A 13284-nucleotide genomic window follows, 5' to 3' on the forward strand; every position below is an offset into this window, starting at 1 on the left:
CCAGCACCGCGTCCCAGCCTATTGGAGGAATCGGCAACCAGCATCTTATTCCTCCTTTCACTCTGGGACACCATGACGGTTTGAGACTTCTTACTACAAAGAAAGAACCTCCTTCCCGTCTGCGTCCCTACAGTGCGGCGCGAGACCGCAGCCGACTCGGGGCGGAGGGCGCTAGGACCCGGGGCACTTAGCAGCCCGTGTCCATTCAGCGTCCTCACAGACTCCCCCCTCGCCGCGCATACAGCTGCATCTCCTGTTGGAGGGCTGCTTACTTGAAGCTGATCCTTGGCATCACAGCCATGTTCAGCAGCCCCTCCTGCATGCTGTACGGATTCGGCTGTACTCACCGTCCCTGCCATACCTCTCCGGCTGGAGATTCCAGCGTCATGCCGTCCCATTGTCGCTAACGTCTTCAGCGCCGCGAGCGCCTTCCTCTCCAGTACCAGCACATCAGCCCGGAGGGCACGTAGCATCTGCAATAAATGCTCCGCGGGCTGAAGGCACGCCTCCAGCTCCGCCAGAGCAGCCGGCAAAGACAGGAAGTTAACTGACGCGGAGCCTACCTGTCTGTCAGCCTCCGACGCCGGCCACTTCCTGTGGGCCTTCTCCTCCGGCCCAATCGGATCTCCCCTGCCCGTGATGGACATTCCTTGGTCCCGCCTCTCTACAGTCATCGGCGGGCACACAAGACATATCGTCCAATCGCGTGCCTATCATGGGGAGGGACTTCTGGTCCGCGGCCATCTTGCCTCCCCTTCTGCGGCGGCGACGTGCTTGCCGGCAGCCTTGCTGTTGCCAGCGCCTTTCGAATAGAATATTATTTGCAGCATATGGAACTCCAGAAGAGCTGGTATCAGACAATGGATCACAGTTTGTGTCAGAAGAATTTAGGAGATTTATACAATCAAATGGTATTAAACAGACCTTGATTCCTCCATACCATGCAGCTACAAATGGTGCAGCTGAACGAAGTGTACAAAATTTGAAAAGGACACTTGAAAAGGATGTGGTGGAAGGTGATCTTTATCTCTATCACATCATTTAGCAAACTTTCTGATAATGTATAGAATCACTCCTCATTCAACTGTTTTTAAAAAGAGAAATTAGAACTAGACTCTCCCTGCTAAAACCAAACATGGAACAAACAATAACAGATAAACAAAATCATGAAAAACACATTTATGAGAAATCCGGATTTATGGAATGTCACATCTCAGAGAATGATGCAGTTTGGGTGAAAAACTGGATGGGGGGAAGAAAAATGGATTAGAGGAAATGTTTGCAGAAAACAAGGGCTAAGGAGTTTTGTAGTCAATGTAAATGGAGAACTTAGATGAGTCCACTTGGACCATCTACGGAAAGCCTAAGCCAGTGTGGCAGATAGTGGACACGTGGAACCCACAATTTTAAGTTCACCACTTTCATTATATGAACCAAAAGCAGTTACCTCAGGAACTCAAGGTAGCAAAAGCAGCTCAGTTATGATAGATGCTTCCAAGGTACACAACACTGAGAACCCCCCTCTGGACAGTGTTCATTTGGAGGAAGAGAATGCACCAATTCCTGAAATGGAAGAAGCAGATCCACCTATATTTTTAAAAGAGAAGCACTATCCATTTAGGGAGAGAGGGCCTCCACAAAACACATTTATTAACAAGCTGACTTAATACATTAAGGTTTTGATAGGAATCCAGTTCTTAGGATAAGGGAAAAGTAATTCCTTGAACTGTGGGTTAAGGATTGGGGGTGACAGTTTTCATCTTGTATTCTGACTGTATAATACCTTTTTGTAAAATTGGAGGTGGAATGTGTATAAAATATAGAATATATTTTAAAAAATGACTGTTAAACTTAAGGGGGAGGAGTGTTTATGTATACATATTCATGTGTAAATGTTTATTATATGGTAAAGGGCATGGTTGTGTGCACATGTGTAATATAAATAAGGGGGTGAGGAGTTTAGAGCAGTATGTGTGGAAGAAGCGATAGAGAGACACATGTGGAGGATAACAGCATTTGCAGTTGGTTCAGTTTTGTAAAATAAATTGTTCCTGTTGTTCATCACCCTGTGGAATATGGTTGTGTTTAAAAGTATACAGAAGAGGAGAATATATAACAGGGTGGAGAAAAGAAGAGCTGTTCAGGAAGCAGCAAGTGCATCAACCTCTGAGCAAACGACTGCTAAACGTACAGAGAAAGGGTATGAAAACTAGGAATGCTCAAGTCAAGTGTATTCACTGCACATTATCATGCAATGTGCAGTTACTGGTTATCAATAATACATTATTAAATGTGTAATTTGACTCCTGCTTGTTCTTTTACTGTGTCGAATTGCCTGAGGTTATAGACGTACAAGTGAAGCAAGAAGATAAAAGTGTTGAAGTGTGTGGAATTTGAGGCCCTCTAGTAAAGTCTACACAATAAACATTTTGGGAATGCATCAAATTAACATCAACATTACTAGCATGTACAATTATTTTGCTTAACTGGAAGACTCCCAACCCACCTTGTATAACTGCGAAACTAATGTTGTATATTATTGGAAATTGGAAAAAAATCTAATTCTTGCCTAGACGGTCTGTCCAAAATGTCTTTAAAACATCGCAGCACTTCATTTAAAAAATCTCAGAATAAGCATACATATTGTGTATGGGAAAGTATAGGGGGGGCTTTCCTCTCCTTCTCTTGGGTGGTAGTTGAATTTTTGTTAAAGTTTTTTTAGGTTTTGTTTCATCTCTGTCCTCTTTTATAATTAAAATTTTCTGTTTATTTTTCTGGATTAATTTTGAAATTATTTAGTGTAAAATTGTACATCTTTTATTGTGCACTGTTACTTTTTTAAATAAAATCAATTAACAAAAGAAATGTAAAAATCTGTTATTTGTACACCTGACCAGGCCAAGGGGTCACCCACGTAACACCTGGCTGCGGCAAATAGAGGGTCATTTCCGGAGGGTGGGACTGGACTGCGTGTCTGCCTTGGGGGTTGCAAACCGGGATCCCGAGCTGTTTTGTCGTGTAGTGGGTGCAGCAATGCACTGTACCAGTGCATGCTCCCCAACTTCACTTGACTAATTCTTCCTCAATAACAAAACATGCCTCTTCTTATTAGTCCTTAGCTAAATGGTTATTTTCGTGCTGTACTGAAGTCACTTACCACTTTTGCCCTTCCACTCCCCCAACACGCTGCAATATTTGAACCCAATTCCCTTTTCATGATACAGATGTAAAAAAATAAATAACAGTAAATAACAATATTATAATAATATAAAAAATAATAAATAATAATAAAAATAACAGCAAAAACTTTTTAGATTGCCATTGGTCTGATAAAGGAAACGGTACGGAGGGCTTCTGTAACCCACTTTATTTTTTTTGATTTTGTCTTGTGTCTGGTTTAATTGCAAAACTTTACGTATTGAGGTGTGATGCTGTTTACGTTCAGAAGAAGATCAAGAAAAAAGGTTACGTGTTAACAACAGCAACTGCACTGGCGTATTTATACCCCCCTGTGTAATTGTGTGCAATTAGGGGGTCTCTACTGCACCTCAGCCCAGAGTGCTATGGAGTGCGTGAAGGCACCTCAGTAACCTGTAATGCAAGGCGAGGCATTGGCTTGCAGAATCGACACACAGACGTGTGAGTGTGCATGCTACTGTCATGAGAAACTGGCCAGGGAAATCTAACAGTACAGCACAGTTAATGCTCTAACTACTGGACAAAATCAGGCAAATCACATTTAATACACTCTGGTACACGACAAAAAAGGCACTAGAGCATGAAAGGGGGGCTATAAAATTGTTATTTATATTAATAGCAGTTGATCATGAACGTGCAGCATTATAAACATTGTTTCCCACCCATGAGACCCATTCAAATAAAACAGTCATATTTACATTTTAAACAGTCCCGTTATTTAAGGCTACTTAAAACAGAAACAAGTCTAGGTCATTTTGAAGGATGCTCACTGGTCAGGGATCAGGTTGGAGATGAAGGACTTTGAGAAGAAGCTGAAGAGAACTTGGATATGGACACGAGGAGAAATTGTAAAGAGCACACAGGCAGTGCCTGAGGCACCACTGAGTGAAGATGTAAGGCAACCGAAAATTTTAGAAAAAGTTTGTTTGGGTTTTGAATCCACAGTTCATATAGGAAAATAAACTTTCAGCCACCCTTTAAACCTATTGCATCGGTCACCACAAGTCACAGCATCTGAGGACACTACCATAATGATGAGCTAACAAAATGATAGCCAAAATAAGAGAAAAAGAACTATACAACACAAAGGGTAGTTGGATATTTAAAAAGTATATACTAGTAATTCTCTGACGCAAAAAAAACGACAAGTGTGAAAACAAACAAAATAGTGACAATACATGCATGAAAATTACGCAATTTGAAGCTCAACCATTGATAAACCGAAGATACCCTGTACCTAGGAAAGTGCCTGCAGTTCACCTGAGTTAATAAAGATGATCATCAAAGAACCCATTAAAATATATATAAGAAATCATCCTATCTTATAAGCTTCCTTCAGCTGTTTTCAAATAGGGAATAAAATTAATATTTGCCTAAAATGTATTTTCAAAAAGCATTATTATTTATTAATGATCATAATAATTCATCCATCCATCCATCCATCCATTTTCTAACCCGCTGAATCCGAACACAGGGTCACGGGGGTCTGCTGGAGCCAATCCTAGCCAACACAGGGCACAAGGCAGGAACCAATCCTGGGCAGGGTGCCAACCCACCGCAGGACAGATCATAATAATGCTTTTTGAAAATATGGTTAAGAACTGTTTGGATGGTTTCCCAACTGTTTTTCAAAGTAGACATTAACAACTCAAACTCACTTTTTGAAATCCCTATTGACTTGCATTGGGCCAAAACTGAAGTTGAGTGGAACTCAAAGAGTCTTAACTGCTATGTTGTGAAACCACTTGAAACACATCTGCGACATAGTTTTTTACAGAAATGAACGGTTTTGAACAGTTTCCTTGTGGAAAACAAGCCTTTACACATGTGTACACAAAGTGATTTTCAGCCCTTGAAACGCGTTATGGTGAATTCAGGTTACCTTCAACTCTAACTCTGTGAAAAGTCAAAATACTCTTGTAAAAGCAGTTCTAAATGATGAAATCCCCAGTTCCCTTATGGTTAAGAACTTTTTGGATGTTTTCCCAACTGTTTTTCAAAGTGGACATTAACAACTCAAACTCACTTTTTGAAATCCCCATTGACTTGCATTGGGCCAAAACTGAAGTTGAGTGGAACTCAATGAGTCTTAACTTCTATGTTGTGAAACCACTTGAAACACATCTGCGACATAGTTTTTTAAAGAAATGAAGTGCTTTGAACAGTTTCTTTGTGGAAAACAAGCCGTCACACATGTGTACTTTGGACACTTTTTCTATAGTATCGTTTCTTGTGACTGAAGACAGAGAGATATAATTAAAGTTAGTAAAAAATCTTTTATTAATACACACCAGGCAAGGGTAATATGACAGAGAAGCACAGTCCTAGGACACCTGCCCTTCATCTGCCCCGAGGGGTCGGTGTCCCAAATCTTTTATAGGGCAAAGCTTTGTCTTATGACTTTAGTTGCACAAGAATTTCAAGACATTACATCTTTACAACAATTTGCTTGGATCAACATTTTTAAAGTTCATCAGTTGGTCACTTGTGGTTTTTTGTCTGTTAGGAAAAACAGGAAGTTGCACTTGTCATATGCACTTATAGACAAGACAGACCTGTGTGGCTTTTGTCACGTACACCAGATTGATCAATACTGACCAACTTTTTATTATTTTTCCACATTCCCCCATTTTTGAACAATCTGGGTATGACAAAGAATAAAGGAAAATTAGACAGCAGAGGTAAAAAGTGGGGAAGGAGGGGGAGAGGAGGAAGGGGATGAGGAAACTGAAGAAGCAAATTGGAGCATACGTTCCTCGTGTAGCATATAGGCCTTTGCCATAGAAGCAGTGAAATATTTGGATATGATATATAAGAGGAATAATGCAGCAGCCAACAAGGAGAAAAACAATAAATACTACTGCCAAAGAAATAAATGCTGATTTTAGCCATTGGCCCCAGGACCCGAAAGTGGATGTAAACCACTGATCCCAAGGGTTAGGGATGCCAGAGTTAGTGGCAAATTCATTAGAAAGGGCAGTGAGACCGGCTAATGCACGAGTGATAGAGCCATCAGGAGCAGTATTATTGGGAATGTAGGTGCAGCAAGTGTCTCCAAACATTGCACAGACACCACTTTTCTCTGCTAAAATGCATATCTAGGGCCAACCTGTTATGCCAGGTCATTAGAGAGGTACGATCCAACTGCTCATGAATTCCTTCAATAGCATCTTTTGTGAAGTTGAGGAATCGTTGTTGGTTATAATACAAATAATTGATCCAATCGACATTTTTTTTAAGGTGATCTGAGGTATTATGGACTCGAACCCAGCAGCTACCTGTTACCTGGCTTTAAATTTATCTGGGACTCCTCTGGGGACTCCTATGGAATCAATATATACTCCTGGGCCGTGTAGGGAGAAACTGGAAGAAGAGTCTGGGAGAGAACGGGTTCGGCGGGAAATAGTGGAGAGCTGGGAATAAGAGGGGTGATACGGAGGGTGTGAAGAGGGTAAGGACAGTAATCGTAAAGGCATAACCAGCTGTATAGGGGCACAAGTGCCAGACCAATCGAAAGGCAAGATATCAAATAGTTTTGACCTGCGGCACATCCACCAAATATCAGACCTAGGGGTAGTTTGGGAAAGCAAAAACTTTGAAAGAGTGGAATTAAAGGGAGGAATTAACATGGAAGGTCTGGGAGCAGAAGGAAGAAGGTAATTCTCCTACCCAAGCAGTTCCATTTGATTTAAAGCATGTGAAATTACCTTCGTGAGACTGAAACATGAGGGTAATCATATGACGGGTGGGGGGAAAAGGGAAGATAGATTAGCACATTCGGAATTAGTGGGGATTTTGGGGCTAGTAAACAGAAGAAGTTTAGAGAAGAGAACAGAGAAGACAAGGTAACCCAGTGGGGTCAGAAATGTTGGATAGTGGGAAAGGGACTGCGCAAGTGTAGCAATGTGAACGGTTAACCTGTTTTGCTGAATAGATTACCCACTGCAACCATCTATTTTGATCCCCATAGCCTGTCTCCACAGAGAAAGTGCTGGTTAAGGTATTTAGATGCAAAATCTGAACCAGGGGTGATTCGTCGTGTGGAGATACAGTGGTGAGAAACTGAGTAAAAGAGGGGGACGAGGGAGAGAGAGCGGGTGTCCTAACCTTAATTTGGAAAAATCCTCGGGGATCATAACCACTTGCATATGCAGCTAAGACATAAGTTCCTGAATCATGAAGAGAAGGATTCTTTCAGAGTATTAATTAATGGATTACAATGATTCTCGGCACACTCATGAGGGGCGTGTCCCTTTAAAATAGAGAATCAAGTTTTCAGGCCATAATATGTATCCTACCAAGGTTCATAACCCCAGTCATTTGGTCCTGTATTTGCAAACACATCGCTCCAAAATCCACATTCAGAGTCCTCTGAGGAGGAACCTGAATCAGAGTCATACCAAGGGTAGCTTACACAAACATATTTGTCAGGCCATTCCCATTGTTCCTGTCTGCCAGTACAGGGGGCAATTGCACAAAAATCAACCTGGAATGAGGCAGTTTCTTCCACCTGGAAAGTCAGTGTCACTCGTGAAGTGGATAATGGAATGGAAAACAATAAGATTAGGTATATTAAGGGTGCCATCTTTTGCAGTGCGAAGCGTGAATCCAGGCGGGCAATCCTTCAACCTTTACGGCGTGTGGTGTGGACAGAAGAACTTGGAACGGTCCTCTCCATCTAGGCTGATGCCAATGTTTCCTCCGGGTGTCTCGAACCAGAATCCAGGTGCCCAAGGGAATCGGCGAGTCTTCAGATGGAGGGCTGGTTCTCCAGGCCTGATTAACCTGCTCGTGGACTTCCTTCAGGGACGCTCGGAGACCTGTAAGACTGGAGAGAATATCATTGTCCACTGTATGCAGGTTCACATTTCCTATAACCATGCCAACGGGCATGGGTCGTCCGGTCAGAATTTCAAACGGCGATAGTCCCAATTGTCGGTGTGTCCATCCCCTCAATCCCATTAGGGCCAGGGGCAGAGCGTCTGGCCATGATAAAGTGGTTTGTTCACAAATTTTTGCAAGCTTAGCCTTTAGGGTGCCATTGCATCGTTCTACGATACCCCCACTTTGTAGATGATATTTGCAGTAATGATGTACATTGATCTGCAGCCAGGTGGTTAATTCATTTATAATGGAATTCACAAAGTGAGTACCATTGTCTGTTTGTAACTTTTGCGGGATGCCCCATCTTGGAATAATTTCTTTAATTAGTGCTTTAGCAACTGTTTTAGCATCATTGTGTTTAGAAGGGAAAGCTTCTACCAATCGGGAGAACACATCGACAATCACAAGGCAATATCGGTAACCTCTAGACGGTGTTAGCTCAATGAAATCCATTTGGAGGTGCTCAAACGGACCCATTGGGTTAGGAGTAACGGCGGGACTTACCTGTGTGCCTTTTCCTACATTAAACCTTTGACATAATGCACAGCGTCTACAGAATTGCTCTGCATATGTAGAGAAGCCTACAGCTTCCCAATGTTTTTCGACATCCCAGACCATGGCATCTTTCCCAGCATGGTCGAGGCCATGGGCTATTTTTGCCATACCTGGAAAAGAAGCCTTTGGGAGAAAAGGTTTGTTAGTTTGCTTATGAGTCCAGACTCCATCAGAGAGGGACCCTTCTTTGGACCATTTTTTCTTTTCGATGTCCGTGGCTGCACTCTGTAAAGAAATAATTTGATTATCAGGGTCCTGGTCATTTCTCTGTTGGAATAAAAAGATTGGTGTGTTACTGTGTGCAGCCTTTTTAGCAAAGTAGTCTGCTAATTAATTTCCTTTGCTGACAGGATCCTGTTTTCCTGTGTGAGCTTGACATTTAACAATCGCTAGCTTTGATGGTTTGGTTATGGCTTCTAAAAGGGATTCGATTAGCTTTTGATGTTGGATGGGCTTGCCAGTACTGGTCTTGAATCCCTCAATTTCCATAATGCCCCATGATCATGGCAGACTCCAAAGGCATATCTAGAATCTGTATAAATTGTTATGATTTTTCCTTCAGACAGCTGGCATGCTCTGGTGAGCGCTATTAATTCAGCCGCTTGTGCACTCAAACTTGATGAAATTCGATTTGCTTCCAGCAGGCGGTCCCCTTGGACCACTGCGTAACTAGTTGAGGGTGTTCCGTTTTCCAATCGCAAAGAACATCCGTCTACAAAAATAATTTCTCCAGTTTCTAAAGGTGTTTCCTGTAGATCTACTCGAGGCTTTACAACCTTTGCTATTTCTTTATGGCAATTATGCGGTTCACCTTCGTTATCTGTTGGCAACAGGGTGGCTGGATTTAATGTGGAGCATCTTTCAATCGTAACGTTTGACAGAGTACAGAGTAGATTCTGATAGTGTATTGCCCTAGCAGTAGTGAGATGTGAGGTCTTAGCCTGTACTAAAATGGAATGTACAGCGTGAGGCACCTTTACTGTTAGGGGGCTCATGAGCACTATATCTGTACTGGCTAGCACAGCTTCTGTTGTGGCAGCCACAGCCCTAAGGCAAGGCGGAAGTGCTGCAGCCACTTGATCCAATTTTTTCAAAAAATATGCTATTGATCTTTGTTTATCACCATGTAACTGTGTTAAAACTGCATTCATATATCCCCCCCTTTTCGTCCACGAACAGAGTGAATGGACGTAAAATTTGGTAAGCAGGAGCCGAGGAGAGTGTGTTTTTCAAGTCACAGAGAGCCTTCTCAGCCTGCTCATCCCATTGCACTTGACCAGAAAGAGGAAGGCCAGGGGTGTTTGCTAGATTTTGTAATGGCTGTGCTCTTTCAGTGAAATTCGAAATCCATTGCCGGCAGTATCCTAAAATGCCCAATACAGACATAACCTGTTGTTTTGTGACAGGTCTAGGGAGATTTTAAATGGTGGTAATGCGATCGCTAGAAAGAGCTCTTGTTCCATTTGTAATGTCATGACCTAGATATTTTACAGTCGTTTGAATTAATTGCAGTTTAGTCTTTGAAACTTTATGTCCATTTTCTCCTAGGAATAGTAGTAATTTTTTAGTGTCCTGCTCACAGTCGTCTTCTGTAGTACTGCATAACATAATATCATCTACATATTGTATTAATGTACTACCTCGGTCTGGCCAGAACCCTTCTAAACTTTGAGCAAGCGCTTGTCCATACACACAAGGGGCTTCAGTATATCCCTGAGACATGACAGTCCATGTCCAACGGCGGTTTTGAAAAGTAAAAGCAAACCAAAATTGAGAATCAGGATGTACAGGGACAGAAAAGAAAGCATTGGCTAAATCAATCACGGAAAAATAACGAGCAGAGGGAGGGATTGCAGAAAGAATAGTGGAAGGATTAGGAACAATAGGGGCCCTAGGAAAGATTGCAGAATTCACTTGTCGTAAGTCTTGAACAAAGTGCCATGAACCGTCAGCCTTTCTTACAGGTAAAATAGGGGAATTGACGGGGAAATATCTAATCGGAATAATTGCACCGCGTTTCACAAGATCAGAATGTACGGCGGAGATGCCAGCCTCTGCTTCGGGGGACAGAGGATACTGAGCACGGTGCGGGCGGAAGGAAGATTTCGGGTAGACCACCAGAGGCTCACAATGGGCTATCCTTCCATAATCATTCTTACCCTGAGCCCACAGTGAATCAGGAAGCATAGAGAGCCAAGAAGGGGAAGTAGTTTGTAATGAAAAAACAGAAAAGGAAGTGCGGCACAATGCACGATGCACTGAAAAATCAGTTTGGAGCACAACTTTAGTTATCAAATGGTCTGAGGTATCAAAAATACCTGATGCTACCTGTAACCAGTCTGTTCTATTAAGACATTGTTCTACCCATGGTCCGATTTCCACCCAATGTACAGTGCTCGATTTAGCTAAAGAAATATGAGGTACTGACCCACCAAGATAGAAAATATTCTGTGAATATGTAAGATGCACAGATGCAGCAGCTCTTGCAGATGAAATAAAAATACAAGGAATGTGAAGGGTTTCGGGGCAGGTACATGAAGAAAGAAAAGATTCCAGCCAGGGGGTGTCTACTTCTGCCGGGAAATATTGAGCAGTGCAGTGTAGGGTGTCAGGGGCTTGGAGATTGGGAAACAAGCAGGAGGGAAAGGAGTGAAGGGCTTTAAGAAGGATGGTGTGTGGGGAAAGATTTCATTGAAATGGAGAGAGAAAGTTTTGTCATGAGATCCCTTCCTAAGAGGTTAACTGGACAGAGCTGATTTAAAAGAAATCGGTGTGTTAAAGTGGAATCACTGGAATGCAGCTGAACTCGAAGAATCTCTTGAGGCAGGGACCTCCTTCAGCGAAAGGGTTGAGCGCGTGGCTCCTGTGTCCACGAGGAAAACAGTTTCAGTGCCATTCACCAGCCAGCAAAGTCAATAATGGATCAGTCTCTGAATTATGGGTGAGCAAAGGCAGTTGAAGAGAAGAGCTGGGGGTACCTGCGGATTCCTATGTCCATAGCTGAGATAAGAGACCAGTCTCTGCCTTTCTTATACTTGTCCTTAATATTATTTTAACATGTTCCCATTGCGTAATAAAGGGACCTTCATCCCGGCCCAAGGCAACGCCTCGTTCCACTGCCGCGGGTTTCCGTTATGCTGTCCATGATTGACAGTGTCCCATGTGGTGCCAAGCTTTCTCAACAGCACCTGAGTCCATCCTGCGGCATTAGGCTTATACATATCATACAGCTGCTGTAATTGTTCTATGAATTTTTTAAACACACCGATGACTTTGGGATCAGGCAATTCGGACACAACGTCCTTCAGCTCTTGAATGTCCCAGTTACGATGTATCATTACAGTAGTGGGGTTATTAGCTCCTGCAGGTTGCATTGAATCATGTCGGGGGGTTCTGGGATCTCAATCAGGGGGCATTCAAATAAGGGGCCTGTGGGTTTGGGGAACTTTAAGGGGGATTGAAAGGTGGTGTTTTGATTAGGGGGCTGAAGGAATAGGGTTTGACTTCTAGTGCGTTGTGAAATGGAGGTTCTAGGATTGTGAAACCCACCCGCCGCACCCATTACGTTACTTTTGTCATTCCCCGGATCAGTGTGTAATGAGGGATCATAATGATATTCTTCAAAGAAACCAGACACCAAGGGATCACCTTTTAATTCTGGTGCGGTGGGCGCTGGAGGTGGTGGAGGAGAAGGTGGGGGCTGTGGATGTGGATGGTGTAGGAAAGGTGGAGGAACAAGTATGGGATATAACGGGTTTTTGTTTTTTTTTTGTTTTTTTTCTCGCTCTTCTTCCGCTTCTCATTCGACTGCGGTCCCGAATCTGCTTGCACTTTCTGTAAAGCTATAAATAACTTTTTTTTTCCTTCTAGTTTTAACTTTCTGCAGCCAATAATTCATTTCTGTACTGCCTTTAAATTACGATCTTTAATAACCAACTCCCATCTGTCATACATAACACGGACCTTTGTTACAACATCCTCGTACATTTCTACATAATATTTTTCTAATTTCCTGAATTTCACTTGCGTCTCCTGTCCTTCCAGTGGCCACCTCCCCTCACTTTGCTTATTCCACTTTTTGCATGCCTTCTTAAAATCTAATCCTGTCTTCTTTTCAATTTTTTTTTCTTCTTTTTTTTTTCCACCAGTATGTGGAGCCTGGTGATCCTCCGAAAATAAACCTTCTAACATTACGGACTTCAAACCCTCGGGGTGCCGATTGGCAGGCTTGCTGTTATATGTTCCCATTTTTTCCCTTGCTTTTTCCTCCTGATTGCTGTGACAGATTTATTCCCTCTTGTCGTGTCCTATTCTCACTTCTGTCTTCAATGAATTACTAGTTTTTCTGAGTGTGCCACTCACCCGTTTCTAGTGTTCCCCTTAATATTCCCAGAAGTGGAATACCAAAGCTTTTCCTACGTTACTGTCACAGTGCTCGGCGAAAGAAACTATTTATTTCCAGTACGTACTTGTTTATTATTCCCCTTGTTTTATTAAACTGTTATTCCTCTATTCTATGCTCTATCCTCTGTCCAATAGATTTCTCTGGGTTTATGGGTGTGCCACGCACCGGATCCCGTCCTAAATCCCCCTTTTTTATAATTCCCAGAGGATAGTGTTCTATACTATCTTTCCCAACAGCAGTGA

Source organism: Polypterus senegalus, chromosome 16 (assembly GCF_016835505.1).
Source record: "Polypterus senegalus isolate Bchr_013 chromosome 16, ASM1683550v1, whole genome shotgun sequence".
In the NCBI taxonomy this organism is placed as follows: domain Eukaryota; kingdom Metazoa; phylum Chordata; class Cladistia; order Polypteriformes; family Polypteridae; genus Polypterus; species Polypterus senegalus.